Source organism: Anas acuta, chromosome 4, assembly GCF_963932015.1.
Source record: "Anas acuta chromosome 4, bAnaAcu1.1, whole genome shotgun sequence".
Classification (NCBI taxonomy): domain Eukaryota; kingdom Metazoa; phylum Chordata; class Aves; order Anseriformes; family Anatidae; genus Anas; species Anas acuta.
Window position 1 is genome coordinate 48,694,118 of NC_088982.1, and position 21,771 is coordinate 48,715,888.

At 37.3% G+C, this 21,771-nt stretch overlaps 1 protein-coding gene across 4 annotated transcripts in view; it reads right to left on the reverse strand.

Annotated features, from left to right (window-relative positions):
- MARCHF1 (membrane associated ring-CH-type finger 1) overlaps window positions 1-21,771 on the reverse strand; it is a 296,342-nt gene that overhangs the window by 249,948 nt on the left and 24,623 nt on the right. For 2 of the 4 annotated variants that reach the window (XM_068681133.1, XM_068681124.1), the window contains exon 2: window positions 10,199-10,294. The exons of 1 other annotated variant lie outside the window; for it this stretch is intronic. The gene's annotated coding sequence lies outside the window, so the exon portion shown is untranslated. The remainder of the gene's footprint in view (window positions 1-10,198; window positions 10,295-21,771) is intronic. One more of the 4 variants, XM_068681127.1, reaches the window with a different exon arrangement.

The following is a 21,771-nucleotide window of genomic DNA, read 5'->3' on the forward strand; positions in this document are numbered from 1 at the left end:
TGAGGTCAATATAGTCCAGTTTACTTGGATATTTCTAAATTCCACAAAAGCTTTTTTCCCCCATTTCCAGATTTTTTTTTTCCTGTATTATATATTAATATAAGGATAGGTTTTATACTAAAATGTAATTATTGATATTAATGCTATTTCACTATTATGTATTAATGACGTCATATTACTCTAATAATCTAATGTTTCTAAATATATCTTATTTGTGTATAATATTTTATTAATAGAGTTAATTAAAATATTCATTTCTGGGTTTTCTCTTACACAAGGTCTGTGTTACTGATACTGCAGACATAATTTTTGCTTACTATGTATGATCTGATATCATCAGGTCAGCTTGTCCTTAAGAATTCAATATTATAGATTTTATTTTTTATTTTCTTTTTGGTATTACATACACTGTGCAACCTGCCAAATATGTACCCTTGTGCAAAGAATTCTTTATTTCAGTACAGGTCAGAATGTTGGACTGCAAGTTTTCTAAATTCAAAGGTTTGTAACCTTAGCTGCTGTAAAGATTATTATTTCCAACATTTTGGCTTCCTACCCAACATTTTGAAGGTGTGGCATGGGAGATATGAATGTTAAAATAGTCTTTCAAGTTTTCTGCTTAGCTGCTTCTACTTAGTCGGCCAAGATTTCCATATTGTGGGTCAATATGGTAACTCAATCCCAAACACCAGTGCAAGTCTGGATTGGCACTTTCTGTTTTATCAAGGAGCTCTGTGTGTAATACTCAATTTATGTAATCCCGTGGAGAAGTCCTGCAGACTGAAATTGTGCAACAGCGAACAAGGATAGCGATGCCAAAGCCTGCGCCTGCTGATCTGAGTGCAGCCAGTAGTCACAGGACCTGTGCCAACTACGCCTATAGTGAATGGGAAATAACTAGAGAACAGCAACTAGGAGTGAGAGAAAAGTAGAAGTATAAACTGATAATAAGGGTAAAAATACTAGGGAGGAAGCAGGTGCTTCACTTCTCCGCATCAGTATTTTTGCATGGTGCCACTGCCCAACACTGTCCAGCAGTTTATCCACAAACACCAGTTCTTCATCACGAGCATCTGAAATGTTTATTTCAGCTCTCCGAAGAAAACATCAAATTTACAGTTGAGTGGTATGAACAAGTGAAGCATCAAGCCTGCTGAAAAGAACGATTATCAGTGATTAATGCCAAAAGCCCTGAAGCATGAAAGTCTTCATGAAAACAGAGGCAGAGAGATAGAACTGACCATTAGGGTCCAGTTCTATCATTGGCAAGGATACATTTACTGATGTATTCTGATTCAGCTGGATCAGAAAGTGGGTATTTTAAGCACTGAGTGCAACACATACTACTGAAAAAGTGCTGTGCTTGCAGTGTCTGTGCAATACATATTTACTATTACACATTTACAATCAAAGATGATCTATTTTGTAAAGAGTTATGGCATCTTTGCCTGTCTTCCATGCTGTGCTTCAGGTGCATGGTGCAGTGACTTGTCACTGTAACAGTACAGTCAGTTTGGTACTGCTTTAAAGTATGTAGCTTTAAAGAGCAGATGAGACTGCAACAGAATGGTCTTGCTTTACGATTAAATGCAAGATCTAGCCCTTAATGGATGCAAGGTACCTTATGATTATTACAATTTTTCCTAAAACAAAAATGCATACATACAAGAACCTACTGCTGAAAGTTCACACCATAGATTACATTAGATATTCTCCTAGATCTCAGCAGAGGGCTTAGCATCCTCTTGTTCACTTTCGCAAGTCAGAATTAAATGAGTTAAATACGTAGGCTCTAAGACCAAATTCCTACAAAAACATTTACTACTGCAGTGAATTTACTATTCTATTCAACAACTGAATTTCCATCAGAATATTTTTCCCTTCCTCTACCTTGAAAGATGAAGTGGTTCTTTTTACCATTTTAATCTACACAAGTGAGATACATTGTCACAACGTGGAGGGCTCAAAACAAAGTACTAGATGAGATGGTTAACTCAGCTTTCTGTAACTTGAAACAGCCTGAATCTGAGATGTTGCAGATGGTATGGAGGAGGAGAAGTATCGTTTTGGCCATGGAATCACATTTAAGATTTTTTGTTTTGTGACATAATCAAATGATGGGACAAGACTCTCCAATCTACCACTCTGTCTTCATTCTTTCCTGTTGCTTTTGCTCCAGGAGACACGAGTGGCAGGGTTTTCCTTGTACAAATAAATCTAGCAGAGAATATGAATAACAGGTTGTCATTCAGATGAAAGACAGAAGATCCTGGAATGACTGACAGACACTCTCTGTCTCCACAGACAGACTGTCAAAGATGGATTTCTCGTTAGAGCATAGCAAGCTCTATCCCCAAATCACAAGTGTAGGAGCTTAGGGTGCCATGCTTTGAACATGTGCAGAAGCGTAAGCTCAGGCAGCAACCAAGGAATAAAGAGACCCCATGGCCACTCAAGTAAGTAGGAAATCCTAAATCAACAAGTAAGATTCATGAACTACATGCCAGCTTTTCAGCTATTATTTCATGTCAACCACAACTCCACCACTCCTTGTCAATAGACAGCTCTGTTCCTCCTGCCATGGTGCTGCCACTGCTTTGAAAAATTAATGTGCCATGGCAAAATAACTTTGTACTAGCTTCGTTTCCATCAAAACTGCTGTGTATCTGTTTTTATTTAATGGCTTTCAGTCAAATAAAAGTAACAAATACCTAACACGGAATTATTAATCATTTGGTTGTTAGACCACAGATCCATCTGAAACCACATGAAGTGGCATCAGCCCCTACCACAGTAGCCAACACAAAGTAGTCAGAACAGTGCATTTCTATCAGCTCTATTTATCACACTAATTATCCACAAGCTGCATTGCCAAGGAGACAACCCTCCCAAAATCACCTGAATTAATGAGGCTGGTAATTAACTTTATTTAGCTCATTTCAAACTGATCCAGGTTTTGACATTTACTGATTGGAATCTGCAACTTTTGTATCAATTATTTTGGCATAACTTGTGACCAATTTTAGGCAATTTTCTGACAATTTCACTGAGTAACCACAGATGACAAAATCTTTTTCTCATGAGGCATTCTTGAGAAATAGGTGTGTCTATATAGATAGCCAAATTAGTCAGCATACACATCATTCTGATGACATTTTTCAGGTGATTTTTTTTGAATAAAGATGCATAGCAGTAGTTGGGATCCTGTGATCTGATGATACAGACCACCGTGACCAACAGAAACCATTACTAATACGTGGCAGCAAACAAATGGAAAACCCAGTTGTTGAAACTCAGTTGTCATGGTATTTGATTTCTTATGTCCTGAGTATCTGTTAAAGGCCATGGTCTTCCTGCAGTAACAAAGTTACTAAGTTTTTATAGCCACTGTCATTTATTTTTAATGAGAAGAGAAATTCTGAACCCAACTCGCATTGCAGCTGGGGAAATAGGGAATTTTATGAACTTTTCCACGGGGTTCTCTTATGCCTGTTGACAGAAAATTTGTAGGCTAGGATCCTGATGGTAGTTGCATTAGATGCCAAATTACTCTTATATACTCAAAAGGAAGAAGAGCACTTTACGACCTGAGGATATAGATTATTCCCTTCCTCCAACACTTCAAACCTTCCCCAGATGACAAATTGCTAGGTTCCCAAAAGATAAACTTTTGGCCTTTGTACTTTATTTCATGTCTCATGAACCACTATGGGCTAAACTGTAAATCAACACTTGAGCTTAATTCTTAAATCAAGTGAGATATCCTCAAGCTGTTTTGACATTAGAGCTGTTTACAACTAGCTCAGCGATCACTTTGATTTTCAACCACTTGTAACTGCTTTCTATTAGTGTAGAACACAAAAACAAATTAAACTGTCCTGAGGCAGCTACTCTGTCTGATCTCAGAAGAATTGGGGATTTTATATACTCACAAACACACTTTTTAATTCCATGCTGCAGTTTCACAGCATCTCCCCCCCTCCCTCCATGAATGCAGCAGCAAAAGTGATGTAATAGGTAATGATTAAGTTCAGGTCATTCCTGTATAAATCTTATTTCATTTTAAAGTAGTAATGAATTTATACCAATAACTTTGCTGTTTCTACATTTCAGATCTTTGGGGACATTTCAGTGACCTGAGTTTTGCGTTCCCTTATGAGAAGTAGCAAAGGACTTTTTCCTTCAGCTGTATGAAAGCTTCCAGAAGTAGGGGATGTTGGGAATTACAGCTTTTCTGCCATGGTATCTCTTAAAAAAGTAATAGAAAGTATATTTGCATAAATGACTTCATGTGAATCTGAATAACTCAATAGTTTTTATTTTTGCTTAGCAACTTGAGGCTTAAGCTTAAGTGACAGTAGTATTGAAATACAGCACTAGCACCCATGGCTGCTGTAAAACCATGAGCATATATTTGCTTATAAATGTTACACTTTCTAGTAATATATGTTTATTTGTTTGTTTGTTTTTAAAAATCCCCATTACCAAAATCATGGGAGTTTTTTGATCTAGGATCTCTTGATTTTCTCTACACTGTTTTTGGCCAATGTTTGTTCCTTGATGAAATTCCCATAATAAGGATCTGCTGCAGAGTTGCAAATGCTTCAGCTTCTATCTGCCAAAGTTGAACATGTATCCAGGTAGGTGAAGCCCAGAGGATAATGCAGATCTATACACTAGAATTTGGTAGTAGGTAACACTACTGTTGAGCTCCCTTCCCTTACTTCTGCCCAAGCCATGCAGATGGTAACCAAGCACCAGATCCAGCCTAGAATTTTCTGAGTTCTAGCTAGGATCAAAGCTGTACAGAATTGCCTTAGCTATCACAGACGTCGGGGCAAAAAGGCTGTCTAATGAGATTGATGCAAGTACACTCATTGCAGCAAAAATAATTTCACATGGTAATGAAGTTCACAGTATTACTAGACATTTGTACACAAGGAAGGTCCCCTGTTTTGCTCCCACTAGCTCACCAACTTCAGAAGTTCCTATATATGCTGGAGAGCATGTACTTAATATGAACTACTTGTAAGTACTTTGCCAGAGGGGACCGCAAGATGGAATTGTACATAATATTAAAAAAGTTTTAGCCCAGGAGCATTGAACAATCTGGAAATTAATTTGATAACATCACATTCCGAAAACATTTTTTTTTCTTGGCATACTCACAGAGCAATGTTTATCTCCTCTTTGAGTTGTAAAGTTTCTCCCATCCTAAATTAAAAACAACTAGAAAAAATCTAGTAAATCCATTCTACTGTGAAATCTCTGATGATCCCATTTAAACCAGGATGAAAATTGATAATGAAAATTCACTACTACCATTGGGGTCTACAATAGGTTTATCAAAAAGAAACCCGTTTGTGTCTTACACTGTTACTCCGGGTATTAGCTTTCTGTTGGGCTCCTGCCCTGCGTGTAAAAAAAATGGACATGTTGTATCTCTACCCAGTAGAGAGCTCTAAACTCTCTGGCAAGCTCAGTTACCACCTTCTCTGACACATCTGCCAGTTCTGACATAATCGACATCAACTGCACTGGGCCAAGACAGCAAATCAAAATAATTCACTTGCAGGTTTCTGGAACATCCTGTAGGACAGCTGCCACCCAGTAAATGCTGAAATAAGGAATCATTGGTATCAAAGCACTAGCAAGCCTTTTATTACTGCCAAAAGTGATGATGGTAGGTTGATAGCTGATAAGCTCTGCCTGCCAAAAAGTAACTAAAATGAAAGCAGGAGCATTTGGCAAGTAAAAAAAAATAAGCAATAGATGAAAATTGTTCATCTATGCTACATGGGATTGTATGGCAAAGATGCCAGCAGTCTGACTCCGGTTGTTCTAAACAATGCTAACCTATAAGGGTGCTGAAAAATCAAAAATGCTAAAGATAATAGGTACTTCTGAAAAGAAACAAAATAAAATGCTTCAAAAATACTAGCTATGCAATGCATCTTTTATATATTTCCCTAACTGTAAATTTACACACCAAAGGAATGACTCTCCTTATCTGTAATCTATATATACTTTAAGAGTCCAAGAGAGAAGATGGACCTGATTTGGTGCCTTAGGACCATTGAAGTCCCAATAAATAAGCTATGTTTCTTCTGAAAGGCATTCAGACTATGATGTTAGTTTTCAGCATACTAAAGGGCCAGGTTCCTAACTAAGGTTTTACTGTGAATTTCCAGAAGATTTTGGTGTCATACACCTCTGATTTTAACCACTGAATTGTTTTCTGGTTTTGTTACTAAATGATAGTTCATTGCTCTGGGTTCTTTCTATGATTTTCCGACCAAAGACAGGTTGAGAAAGAAACGATTATCAGAAGAAATCAAACTCATTCCTTACAATCACACCCATGGGTGTTGAGATAATAGAATCAGCACAAGACAAGATCATCCTCTAAAAATGAACTAGTAAAAACAGAAAATGAGAATTGAAGTCTTACATCTGCATAGCAAAAAAAAAAAAAAAAAAAAAAAAAAGTTTTGTTGTGCATATGCTCTGGATGCTATTATCCAGATATTGATGTCAAACAACAAATACAAACAAAATCAGAACAGCTGCAATTAGCTCTAAAAGGCTTTGTTAACAAACCACCTACAATAATGACCACAAACTGACTCAGATTTCTTTAAAAATTTGGTTCAATTCTTCTTGTGATTTCAGTGCATGTGGATATCTACTTATCATACATACATTCAGATCACATCTCCCACGTAGGAAATATACAGGAGACAAATCCATACACACACATGAAAAGCTTCTTATCTAGGAGAACAGAGGAAATGCTACCCTCTGAATTCCCAAGTCACACTGATCACCAGAGCCTTCAGGGCAAAAGCCCTCTGCTTGACTGATGGCTCCAGACACCCCAACTCCTGCCAAGAAGAAATGTTTCCAAGCTTGTTAGCCTGTCCCCACTCCTTCATTTCTATCTCATTCGTTACACCAGAGAAAATCTCATTCCTTTTTAGGATTCAACTGTTATCTTGATCAGTTCAATAAGACCTAGGGAAAAACGGCACATACAAAACCACAAAAGGTTAGTAGATTTAATACCCTTTGTCTATGAACCCTTAGGACCCGAAACAAGAAAGGATACTATGCTGAACATCTTATTTTTATTATGTATTCATATCACAGTTAAGACCCAGGAACTAAAGCCTGTATAATTTATGTATTTTTTAAAACTAAGGAGAATTACATCAAAACATTCATATTGTAGAAACTTTTTCTTTGGCACAGTCTCAGAGCAAGTTAGGATAGATCTGCAAGCTATGCTGATCCACAAACTGCAGCAGAAACACTGCATATTTTAGAATAAGAGCAGTCATGTAAGCAATCCAAGTTACAATCCTTCAGATTGTAATGTCTGCACTAGGACTTTTCAAATATTTTCAATGGGTCATTCAGTATTTCCCCTGCAAGTCTGTATGTACAAACTGCATTGCCTTGTTTCCTCATTTGTTTCCTCAGCAAGAGAGGGAGAGACTTGGAGAATCATAAGATCCTACATACTTCCTTCAATATTATGAGACTGAAATCAGATTTCACTGAAGAAAACATCTACTTCCCCAACAAGAACATCACTTCAGTGCTCTAAATAAAGAACTTGGATACTTCAGAAGTGGTAACAAATTTGCCTTACTTCACCCAGTGTCAGACCACGTTCAGGCACTTTCAAACAACTTGGAGAAGTTGCAGACAACTTCTATAGAAAAGGAAGGTACATTAATTAGCATACCTAGATTGCAATTGTTACACTAACATCTATTCAGAATATACCTATGCAAGATGGGGAAAGAAATTACAGACCTCCTGGACTCCACTGAATGGCATGGTAGGCTTCACATGAACTGCAGTTTCTTCAGAAGCCATAAGCAAGAGACAAAGATTAAAACATAATGGAACCACTCAATGTATGATTTTTTTTTTTTTTTTTTTGCACAGTTTCAATAGAAGGTGGGAGCTTGCACAGTATTAAAAGATGACATTCAATTACCAGGAATTATTTTCTTACTACATCACAGGATGAAGATGTTGCCAAAAAAAGGCAGCTCACAAGAAGTTAAAATTATTAGAATAGATTTTGAAGTGGTAGAAGTACAAATGTAGCTCTTGTTTCCTAAGAGCATGCTCCTTTTGTAAACAAGCGTTCAGAATCCTTTATACAAGTTTAAGATTTGCTTACCACGGTTTTTAAGCCCTCCCGTTGCCATATTCTTGAAAGGAAAGATTTTTAGAGTATTTGTCTTAAAATGACAAAGTGTCTTGACTATATCTAGAAGTTATGAAGTAAACCTAACTCTGACATATTTTGCATATTTCAAATGAGGATCCAGGAAACAAAAATACCTGCTTTGTCAACCTTACAAAGCCTTTGGAGATGAAAGTTCATTGATACTTTCTCTGGAGAGGCTTCCCATGTTTTGGTATAAAGATCTTATTATATATCACCAGAGTCACAGCAAAAACTTACTGATGATTAATAGGAATTGTTATAGAAATGAGAGGTTTTTCACACCTTAGTTGATTACTTAATGAAATGATTCATGTAATTTCAATTGCAGTATTGTGCAATAAATTTGCCAATTCAGAAAACAGCGGTATCTCAACCTTATAAAATTAACTTCAGCATTATGTCTTTGTTTACAATCCTTCTGTGAAATAATTCTCTTCACTAAATAATTGTCAGAAAATAGCTCATGTGATATATCACAAAAACAGTGAGTGCCTGCTCCAGGGGAAAGTAATGTTTGATGTTAGACTTCTTAAAAAGTTTGCTTCTTAACATCACATTAACACTAGTTCAAGAAGTTTTTTTTTCCAGCAGTAGCTTTTATACGCTTCCCTCACTTCATTTTGTATGCACTTCAGGTGACCCAAACCTCGTTTTTCTACCTGGAAAATACCCCACTGAATCATTTTTGAGAACATAGTTCTTGCTCAGCTAACAATAACTACTGGCAAAACTGTCCTGATAAATCTAGAAAGTCAGAAAAATGCAATTAATTTTATCACCAGCTACTGATTAATTGTACTACCATCATAATTAGAACTCTGAGTTAATTAACAATAACACTGTCACTCTATAAAGTAACCTAAATACCAAGAATACTAGCCTTAAAAAAAAAAAAAAAAACATACAGGAAAACATGATTGTGATTTGAATCTTCTGCTGTTTTATGATCTAGAAAAAAGATCATGTTTTATTTTCCTCACAAAATAGACCTATATTTTCTTTTCTGGATCAATTTCATCTTCTGGAATAGTTCCAGTAAAAAAGAGCTAGAAAAACAAGCTAGGGTGTACTGTTTCTTTGTATAAAGTTTTTAGAGATCAGATTTGTGTTCAAAATTAAAACAGTTATCAGACTGGACAGCAGGAGAACTTTTCTCCCTGGACACACTGGTAGAAATTGTACCTGTAACAGGGCAAAGGGAGGGCTTGCTCCTTGCTGTAGTGTGGGACGCAGTCCCTTTCCTGTGATGAACTTCCCTCATCCACTAGGCAGGAGAAGCTTCTGATTCAAAGTTAGCAGCAATCAGAATATACAAACTGACTTTACATACACCAAATGTACTATATCAGTGAGTTTTGCATGACATTTGCTAAAACTAAAACAATCCATTGTACCTTTGCATTTGCAGGAAAAATCAAGATGTATCATACACAGATATGTTTAATACATGAAAGTGAGTTGTTACTGAACAGTTTATTCCCCCCATCCCAGTTGTTACTCTTACACCCTGCAATCTGACCTTGTATGGATTGTCCCATGTCATAAACACAGTTTTGATCACAGCATATAATCCAATGAACATAGAACACTTGATAACTGCAGAATCCTCTGCATTTAAATAAAAGGGTGATATAGGTGAATATTATCATTGTCCTTAGCAATTATTTTTTCCCATATAAAAAATTAAGTGTACATAATCAAAAAATGTCTTTGCAACTAAGAGCCTGAATTTTTCCATATACTTGTAATTCACAAATACACTACAGAGTTTGTGCTTACAATACCCACACAGCAAGCCAGTATTAAACATCTTCATTTTACAGATAAAAAGCTTAAGCACAAAGACCAGACAACATGAACATTTTCATTTATCTTAGTGGTGTTAAAATAAACTCTAGATTAAAAAGCAGTGTTTGGGCACATGGGTAATCTTTAAAATTAACAACTCACCTACATCTATCTCCTGAATCCCATGGCAGAAACTGAAGCACCAAGCTGCCTTTTTCTGTTCCCACTGTGCTCAGTACCACATGGTCATAACACCTACTAATGACAAACGTTACTTGCGTTACATGCTGATGTTGGTTTTCCATTTCACACATTCTGAGCAGGCACAGTGCAGAGAAGTGCTAGCTCTCTCGAAAGAATACATTCAGGAACACGAAATGTTTCGTAAGCCTTAGGAATGCCAGATGTGTTAGGACAAGCAGGTAATATCATTGCACAAAGACAGGTCACTTTGCTATTGCAAACAGCACAGCTCTGAGCTAAATGTCATATGGTAGCTATGGTTCAAAATACATTTAAACCACAATACAGGCAAACAAAAATTTTATACGGAAACAAACAGGACTGTACTCAGTGGTCACAGTTAAGAAAAAGCTTGTTAAGAAAAAGCTTGGCCTTAGCCATTAAGTTTTCACACAGAAAATCACTCAGTCCCTGAGAAACCTTCTTTTTCCTGTGTTAATGATCTAGAAAATGTGTTCTTAGTTGATACTAGAAAAAACATTTTTATTTATAATAGATTATATCTGGTGAGTGATTTCAGTCATCATTAATCCCAAGCAAAACATAATTAACTATGACCCATACTCAAGTAACATCTCCGAGCAGCAGAGCATAGAGAGGCTCTATCAAGGGTAGCTGTGTTTTCTTGTCAGACTCTGAGGTTCAGACACGTATCGATTTAGTACATAGAGACACGAGGTGTTCTCTGTGCTTCCACTAGAAATGCAAGGAGAAACAGGGTGTAGAAATACTCAGGCCAAGGATATACTGCTCCTTGACCCAGGGATGGATGCAGTGCAGACTAATACACGGAGACATGTAACCACAACCTCTGACAGCCCGAGGGTCCCAGGAGCTGGGCAGCACAGACAAGCCATGCAGCCGTTCACTGCAGTGGAATGGCACTAGGACCTGGCAACTTCAGGATGCCCGCGTTATACATAGTAATTTTTACTGCATGCCGAAATGCGTTTTTCAAATATTTGTCCTACTTAATAGCATATATTACAGAAGGTAATTCAGATCACTTTAGGTTTCCACAGATATTGCTATTGAAGGAAGGGTCATTTTCACCCTCTGCAGTCTAAGCATTATGTTAAACCTATCCTACTTCTACATTTCTGTATTTTAGTAATTATGAACTCTGATTCAGAGATTTTCCTTCCCTTACTTCTGACCCTACACATCTATCTCGTTTCCTGGAATGCCTATTCTACCCCCAATAGAATTGAAAATGCTGAAAAAATTGTACTGTAAAATATCCAGGCCTGACAAAGGTCAGGAATATGCTCAGCCACACAGCTAGTTAAGATTCAATCACGCTTCTCCATTTTTTCATAATTTACCTATTTTCATACCACCAGCAATGTTAAGAGCTCTGAGATGGCTGATAAAAGAGACAGATGCTCAGTCTTTCTCTAATGTTTCATAAGGAAATAAAGGTTGTGGATGAAGAGTGTAGAAGTGAAGTGATATGAAATGTGCTCATTGCACTGTTTGCAATTCAGAAGATGTTAGGCCCTTTTTCACTTTGCCTTTGATAACTTCTCTACACAAAAGGACTTAAAGAGCCAATAGACACAGCTCACTGCACAATTTTGGCAGTTCACATTGTAGGTGCTGTATTTACACAATTATGAAAACGGAGAATCACTGAAAGAATTAATTGCCAGTCAATATATTTTTTTTTTTTCTCCAAGAGGAAAGAAAAGGGAAATATAGAAATCATAATTGTGTCATAGTAGGAGTATTTTGGATTAGGTACTGAATGTAAGTTACCATAGACATCTATTTGGTTTAAAATGTTATTGTTAATGTTTATGTCCTGGACCTGTCACTTATTTGCCTGTCCAGAGAAAGCCTTTATCACTAGCTAACAGACTAACCTTGCAAATTTACCTGCTATGTCATTGAGAGAAGACTACAGATAACAGCTCTGGACCATGTCTTCACTTGAGCCAGGACGAAGTTTGAATAATAGAAGATATTTAAGAATTCAGGTACTTATCCTCTCCCTGCAGAGTGACCAGAGAAAGCCCAGCAGCACAGATAGTGATGCTGATGGGAAATAGCATCTCAGCTTTGAAGTGGTGTGGCCTGCACTGCTATAGTGACAGCTGTCACAGCAGATTTGCTGCTTTTGTGCAAAGAATTTCTTTCTCCCTCTTGTCCCTCCATAGGAGGCATTCAAAGAGCAGGTGATTCTATCAGGGGATTTTCCTCCCACTGCTAAAAACTACACACTGCATCAGAAAAAAAAAAAAAAAAAGAGCATTTGCTAATAACTGACCCTGAATTCCTTCTAATAAGTCAGAAATTATGTATAATATTAAGACGAAAATTCAGTGCATGCAGCGGGATATGAAAAAAAGACTATGAGAAGAAAAAAATAAAGGAACCTGTTTCAGATGTTGATTTCCAATATTGATTTGAGTTCTTCAGCTGAACTAGAAAAAAGCCTCTGCCAGGAAAGCAGATGCTGGGCTTTTAAAATTTGCTCTAAGCTAACACTGGCATTAGAAACTGAGAACTGTACATGCACACACATGTACTTACAGAAGAAGTAAGGAACCTATCTGAACATATCTGCATGAGCAGTCAGGTTACGGATAGCCCTACAGTTTCCTGATATGCTTCTGATGATGCAAAGATGTTTTATATTATGGTATCTATCAGCATAGAAGGAAATTAAACAGCTTAATGTTACCATAATTGCAACTTCCAATACGGTTGGGAGAATAGTAAGTAAAAAAGAGTTGTCAGAGCTGCATGTAAGGGAGAGATAAGATCAGGATATGTAGCCTACTTGATGCTATGCTATAGGCAGAGTAAGCTTTCCTAAGATTGCATCTGTTAAGACTGATACCTTGTCTCCTTGCCATCCCTACTCCTTCAACTTAAACACATGCAGACCTCTGTGTTAAGGAAAAATTGCAAAAAGTAAAGGAAGTTACAGGTATTTGTTATTATAAGAAATTCCTCAGTAGGTTAAGGGTTTGACAGGCACATGCATAAAGAAAAGGGACAAGTTTGAAATTGTTACCTGGCAAAGGGCAAGATAGTTGTCCCATTTCTGCAGCTGCCTTCTGCACTTTGTGCTTTTTACTAATGCATTTTCACAAGGAATGTATTGTTACATACACAGAACTATCTTAGTATTTCTGGATGGATATCATAGTCATGATAAACTCTTCACAGCTACTACAATAAATGAAGAAAAGTTGTTACTACCATATAACTGTCAGTCTGCCCTTAAACTGATTTCATCTTTATTCATGTTTAGATTTAACTTTCTAAGATTCCAGGCAAACAGTGATCTAACATCTGTTAAAATCCATTCATAACTACAAAATCCGAAACAATAACCATGCAACATCATTTCAGATCTTTTACAAGACAAGCACACTGAAAAAAAAAATAATAATATAAGAGTTTCTTTAAAGAACAGTTCTTAACACCTACTTTAGCCCTCTTCCACAAATGCCCTCACCATTAAGTTGTTTTTGAAGCACACTTTTGAAGGTCAAGAGCTTATGAGGAAAATACCTAAACCACAAGTTTGGGTCTCAAGTCAATGACAGATGGAAACTCTCTAGGAGCTAATTTACTCTGCAGTGCTCATGCTCTGCAAGATACGGTAAATTAATTCATACAAACCACTGTGCTGTTGTGATTGAGAATATTTGCAGTAGCCAAGCTATGTGAGTGAGAACATAAGCCATGCTGATTCATGAATACATGCTTGTTTGAGAAGGAAATGCTCCAATAAAATCTGTGAGAGCTCACTGCCTAAATCAATGTGTTCAAGAGATCTCAAGCTCAGAACCCCTAAACATTTTTCCTAAGCTGTGACCACAGACTACCCGGCCAGCTTCTGCTCCTCTTCACTGCCCATTAATCACACCACTGTGGGTTCCAGACCTAGCAAGATTTTGGGGGATCAAAGCTATTTCTTCTAGCTTTACTAGTTGCTTTGTAATGAGGGACTCAAGGAGTAATGAGCAAGAAGACTAGTGAGAAGCCTCGCTAAATTAGCGACGGATTAAATATCTGATGGATTTAAGGCAACACACATATGAAGCATAATAATTCCCTTTCTTTGGTGGAAAGTACAGTGCTGAGAAGACTGCATCAGCACAGCCTAAATGAAATTTAAAGAATTATAACTGAAAGGCAAAACAGCAGTGCAGCGCAAAGCTAATAAAGATATGAAAAAATATACACCTCCTCCCTTTGGTTTTACATTTCCCTGATTTTTTTTTCCATGTCACCTTCCTTTTCCTCTTGGAGTTTGATATTCAAACTTGCAAGTAAATAAGGAAAACAGGAGTTTTAAAGACTGACAAAATTTGTTTGATAAAGAGCAAGTTGTTGAAATTATGCATAGAAGCCCTAAGGCAGAAAGGAAGGAGCTTTCAATCACAGCAGTAAATAAAGTCCTTGACACAGGCTGAGTAAAGGGTCCAGCTAGCAAATTCAAGATCTAAATTCTTTGTTGAGATATTGAAATCAAGGAAGACATACATAGTTGTATTTTATTTTTTATCAAAACCAAACTAACAAAAGCTTTAACCCCGCTGGGATTTAACTCCATGTAAAGTACTTTGTTGGGCATAGCCTCAACAGTGCATTACCATGCTTCATAGATTGAAATGTTTCATTCACAACTGATCAAAAAATAGGTGAGGTTAGAAAAGAATCTGTAAACATTTTCAGTGCTAAGATGTGACTTACATTACCACAACACAGGCTAAAATGTATTGCAGCTTCCTGCAACAAAGACTCAAAATAAGGGAAAGTATAGTTGTACCTACCACAGTCACAGGAGTGATTACAGCCCCAGATTTGAAGGAAATGGTCAATGGACTACCTCCATGTCTGTATATCACACTGTCAGTCCCATGAGAAGTGCCTTCTGTTGTGCCCCAATATTCAGATGTGACATACAAAAGATAGATTTGTGGTGTTTTTTGTTGCTGTTGTTTTGTTTGTGTTTGTTTGTTTTGTTTTTGTTTTGTTTGTTTTTTAATCACATTCAGAGCCTTGGACCCTGTCATTTCATCTGCACGGGCACTCTATTTTAATAGCACTAAGCTTTCCATGCTGAAGGTCTAATTCAGATGGTACAGTACTTTGTAAAGCTTTGGGGACAGGAATTCTGTTTTAATATATCTTAGTAGCTGCTATAAGGGAGTTTTCTCTATTACAATATAAATATTAACTAAAGAAGTCACTTGTCAACTTCTGCTGCATACCAAGCCCTGCCCAGAATAATTTGACTGGAATCTTACAGTGTCACCATTGTACAGAACTGGTAAGAAATAGTCAAAATAAGTGACCTAATATTACATCCACTCTAACGAACAAGAAAACAGAACCTAACCAAAGCCATTTTTAGCCCTTGAAACCCTGCTTTCCAGAGTGAAGGATGACCTTTTATTTCTGCAGACAACTGAGATCTTACATTTTCAATACAGCTACTTCATGCAGCTACCAACTGAATACATAAGCAAGGCATCTACCTTCTGAAGACAAGCTTCTACTAAAGAAAAATTGAAACAGATATTTGGTAAGTGCAGAAAACAGATCTGAAGATAATCATCTTTATTTTATATTTACCTCAGATGCAAGATGGACTTCTAGAAGTTCCACACTTGTGCTTGTTACTTGAGGGTTTTCACCAATAAGTTATTTTCTGTTTTCCATTTCATCATTACATTAGAAACACTTTGAAAAGTACTAGGAAAACAAAAATAAAACAGAAACTAGAGATTTCAAACAGTGGTTGTTCTTTGGCCCATAACAGGGAATAATTGCAAGCAAAATTTTCAGTCAGACAAGGCATAAAACTGCATTTCATTTGCTTTTTCAAGCAATGAAATGATTAAATATTCTTGTTAAATGTAAATTACTTTCAGATTATAAAGATAATTATGTGCTGAAGGCATGATGATTCTTTGACCCTAAGAGAATCAAAGATTTGAAAAATGTCTAAGAAATACAGTCCTCCCTCAAGGATTTGACTTACTATCTTTGCAGAGAAATGCAGATGCTGTTCAGTAAAATGCAATTTTGTTTTTATCAATGGGAATTGTCAGTGTTAAATGAAATACAGAAGGGCTTCTCCTGATTATCCCCAGCATATAACCGAAGACATTAGACAGATAACATAAAGGAAATGATCAGAACTACAGAACTCATGCAGCTTGAGCCCTTGTTCACACTACATAAGTTTACAATACTGAGGAGACATAAAACTACTTTGTGTCTTCACCTCTGAGCTCCTTTTTAATGACAGCTCCTGTAATCAGCAATGAGACAATCTTTTTATTCACGTCAGTTGCATGTGCCAAGACTAAGGTCATTTTCTGCTCATATGGTAGGACATTGTGCAAGGGCAAATAATTGCAGAAGGGTGACATCACCAAAGTTCTGGGCAATACTGAATGGTGACTGCCTGTAAGTGGCATCCTGGGACAGTGTCACAGCAAGACATACATGTTCAGAGAAGTGGGTCAAGGAGCTTGGAAGTTTGATTCATTTTTCCATTGCTTGACAGATCTAAATGCAGCTTCAATTAATAGCAGCGTGACTAGACAAATGTCAGTATATACATTACCAGGAAAATTCTTAAGTACAGTTAGAGCTACATTTACCAGATTAAAAATACATAGCTTCTCCTTATATTTGTCTTACATAGTGTTTAAATTACTAGAAACTTGATTTTGAAACACAAAATAAGATTTCCCTTTGTATCTTTAACAAATGTGTACAAATGTCTTGCATAAATTCATTCAGATCTCTGCTTTTAGAGCTACCGGTCCAGTGCACATGAGTTGCCATGACTACTGCTCCACAGAAGGTCTGTTGGATCATCTATTACAAGAAACTCTATTGCTTTTCAGATGCTTCAAGCCTACATGTTGGAAAATCCCCCCCTGCTATTTCCTCTTTCCTCCCACCTTTGATCCAGAATTCAGCACACACACGTGTTCAGAGAGCCATGCCTGCCCTTCCATCAGCGACCATGTCACCTTTATCGTTAACAAGAAGAGGAGTTAGGATTAAGAACACAATCCTCCAGCATTTCCCTCACATTGCCACCACCCAGGGAAGAGACCTAATGCCTAGATCTAATGCAGGGAGGGAAAAAAGGGTAAGCAAAGACATCTGACTGGATTTGGGCTGTTACAGAACCATTTTGCATAAAAATCCAGGAACCTGCAAGAATCAACTGGCCAATTTCAATCAAGTTCTGTCAGAGGTTAGAAGTCTTACAGAGACCTTTTTCCCATAAATGTGACAGTATCTGGTAGCCAAATCGAACTCGCAGCAGTTCACCTGCAAGGGGCACAGTCTAATGCCTGGCACTGGGGCATGCTGCAGCCAGCTGGGCAGTCAGCACACATGCACAGAGTCAGCAGCTGCTGCCTGGGCCCACTTCCAGCAGCCAGAGTACAGGATTCATCAGCACACGTCTCCCATGTAACAGCAGAAAACATAGTAGGGGAACCCCCAGCATCTTGGGTATGGGCTGAATGAGAAAAGACAACAGCTGAAAACATTTGGGTAAAGACACTGAAAAGGTAACAGGGTGCACAAGGATAACTTAAGCACTGGATGTCCTTTCAAAAACTCCTTCACTGAAGAAGAGATTATTAAAAAGGATGAGTGCACTTCCTTGAAAAAATTGAAAGTCACTCTTAAGTTGTTTACTTGGAACCAAGCAGAAAAAGGACTTAACCCTGGCAATACTTGTGTACACATACCAGCAATTACTGGCTATTCTGAAGATCCCTTTTTGTTTTTACTTAAAGGTAAGTCTTGAAAATCCCTCCAATTAAATATCTACAATATTCAATTTTGAGTGTTAGCATAAGTTTTAGTGTTTTACTACTACATATTTCAGTTTTGAGTGTTTTCTATCAAAAAAAAAAAAAAATGGACAGATACTCATAATTCATTCTAGCAGTGTATTTGCCACACATTTTCAGATTTTTTTTGCAGCTAAATTGAGGCCAGAAACTCATTTCTTTCTATCATGTAAAGTAATCAAAAAGCAATATAACTTTTCAGTAAACTAAATTTTACAAGTCATAATGACTTAAGAGATCATAATTAAACCAGAAAGAAAAGCATTTCATCAACTTGAAGTTGGTATGGTGCTTTGGTGGAGGGGCATAAGGAGAGGAAGAGATGAAACTCTTTTATTTTTAGTGCTCAAGGGTTACAGCAAATATTTCAAACACTGATCTCCTACAAATGTCCAAAATACGCTTGTCCTTCCTGATGACCTCTTCACAGCTTTCAACTATATTGCCCAGGGATCTTTGACTGGAATCTCAATCTTTCAGAATAAATATAACATTTACTGAACAAACCCCATACCTAGACTTGAGAATATGCAGCAGTCTCCTCCCCAAATACTTCAAAAAAAAAAAAAAAAAAAAACTTATAACAATGACCATAAGTTTTTAAGTTGTTTACAACTGTACAGCTCTGAATTAAGCTTTGTATGCATTCAGAAAGTTTTATGAGAAAAAAATAGGGACTTGGGAGAAATCTTTTCCCTTCCATTGTCATAACAGCATCTCTGAAATGCTTTCATTTATTACTCATTTTATCTGAGATTCCATGAAAACATTTTTCCCGTCTTGTTCTACGCTGGCTGTAATGAGAAAAATATCGGGAGGAGAGGAGTTGCCTTACATGAGAACAAGCATGATTCACAGTTTCATGAAGGATGCACTAGATTACCACAAGCCTTGTTGACACTTAAAGCTCACTAATGTGAATGCACTATCTAGAAAAATCTTTCATAATTATATATTCTCAAAAATCCAGTATTCATGAAGTTGCAAGCATCAAACACTTTCCTACTCAATGTTACCAGCAGCAGATCAACTTCAGTATTTGTCAGAATTAACATAGTGCCTGAAAAATATCCTATTCCGGTAAGTACTGAAAGATAGATCAGGCATGGAAGCAAATATTCATTGCTTGTCCTGTGTGAGTTTTATTTTTTCATATCCCTGCAGCCTTGCACACTCTTCAGGTTCATGTTTCTCTGCACCAAAGTGGAAGACAACTGTAGGATAAGTGTTTCTGCCTTGGACTGCCTGAACAGGTTGGCCACTGACTAACAGCTAGTAAGGTTTTAAGCTTCCAAAGCACCACAGTGATCTGCTTACCAGCTGTCATGGAAACTGCCATTCCGCTGCTGCTTCTGTAAACGGCTGGGTTACTTCAGCTGAAAATCCAGAAATATGGCCTTTTCTTTTCACCAGGCTCACTTGTCAACTCAAAACTGCATCACATTCTGATTTTCCAGCTGTTAATCAACATAGCATCGTTAAGTAGAAACACCATTTCTCCATAGGTGGAGCTATTCAGTAAATGAATCACTGGATGCCCTATCAGCATGCTATATTCCTGGTTTCAATTTGATCAAAACATACACTGGCCAGGGGGGATAGCTGTTTTCTTGGAATTCACATGGGGTGATAGGAGGGACACTTACAGAACAGAGGGAAAAGATATTGCGGGGGATCAAATCCCATTTTGTCTTATTTCTTTGAATACTCTGCTGCCATTGCACACAAAAATGTCATATCAAAATGCTAGACAGTAGCCCAAGGAGCTTCTAAATACTGGGTGCAGAGTCTTTTGCCAACACAATTTCGGATCATGACAATAAGTACTGGCAAAAGGAATCCCATATGCCATAGCAATGTGCATTCACATTTCGTCAGATACTCTGTTTCTGGTGTTCTCATGCAGGCACAGCATTAAGGAAATATTTTTAACCCATCACTTAAAATCCTGTGGGGGATAAAGAAAAAAGTTTAACCAATTCTGTAACAAACTTGTTCAATCGACTAAAATGTAAAACAAATGCCAGAGGATCCATTTGTCTTAACAATGTAGTGTCACTATCCACATATTTATATGAGAATGAAGAGTCTGCTAAATCAATAAGCATACATTGCTTCTCAACCACCCTGAAAAAAGTGAGTGCATGTCGAAACGAGGGAGAAACATGGAAGTAGAATCTATAGTCACCTGATATTTTATTAATGATCCAGTCAGCTAAATCATTCAAGACATAATAATAGCTGGTCTTCCTAGCACACCACAGTCTTGTAGGAAAGAAGTAAGCGTTAGCATTCCTGGTGATTACACTAAGCATCTACTGAGTAATCATGTTTTGTATCAACACGGTATTGTCAAAGTGTGAGTGGGTGCTCTGAGATAGTCAAAGAATTGCTCGACATGGGTAGAACTGTAATAAATATAAAAAAACATACATTTCTCACACACACATCATTCCTACACAATGTATGGTATGCCATCCTTTTCCTTTGGTAAAAGCTCCATCAAAATTTCTGAGCAACACACTATAAAACCAGTTATCATAGAAAGCTACATTGCTACAAACTCCCTTTTTGTACATCTAAAATCTCTATATTGGAGTCAGTAAGGAATGAATAGGGCAATTCTGAACACAAGTAGCTTTGAATTCTTCCAAGACTGTTCTTCCATCTTCTGGCTGTCCATGCAAGACTACCTGTGCACATTCTGATTTGTTTTAGCTAAAATTAAAGACAAAATTTCTTTCTGACATGCCTGGTTAATAATATGCCTATATAGGGGTCACTGTTTCTTGCAATCATCAAAACAGTTTATTGAAGCAACAGATAATTCTGACTACTGCATGCATACTCCTGTCTAGAAAATTCCAGTACTACATATATACATAGTGTGATATTAGAGTGTAACATGTCTGTACATCATCACACTAAGAAGCAAAACAGATTAGGGACATTCCGTATGATAATAACTCATGGAACTCAAGCTATTTTGTATTACAGTTTAGAAATACGTATGATCTGCCTAACAGTATTTTGACTAGCCCTCTAGTCTTTCAAGTATGCACAGAAATTCAATTTCCATTCCAGAAAGGGGTCAGGCACAAAGGGTCTTTGCCTCTTTTACATGCCAAAGTTTGTCAGCCACTTAACATAAAGAAGGAGAGTGTGGGTATGCTGTGGGTAGTACAGCATGACTAGCCAGGTGGTATGCAAATATCAGCTGGCCAGCTTCTCATGCCGGAAGGCATCTGCACTCAAGTCTGTAGACCTGATGAAATCAGCCATAAATCAAGATTTCATGCCTTAGCATCATGGCTTCTCCGCACGGATAAAACAATGACACACAGGCTACACAACGTTGCTCAGGATTTTAGTTTCTCAAAACAAAGCAAATTTACATTTAATGTGGAACCTGAACTCTTGCTCTCTTGACATTGCTATTGAGTATATTAATAAAGTTATTCAATACTTCTCATCTATGATCACTTTCAGGAAGAGTACTGGGTCTCACCTGTACAACTTTGACAGCAAAGCAATGCTGATTCAGCTGGACCAACATTAAATGCAAAAATTTATTTCTGTGAAACCAATGAAGCTGGTTGTAATTTTTTTCCTCTAGAGGAGGCCAAGCATTAACCTTCT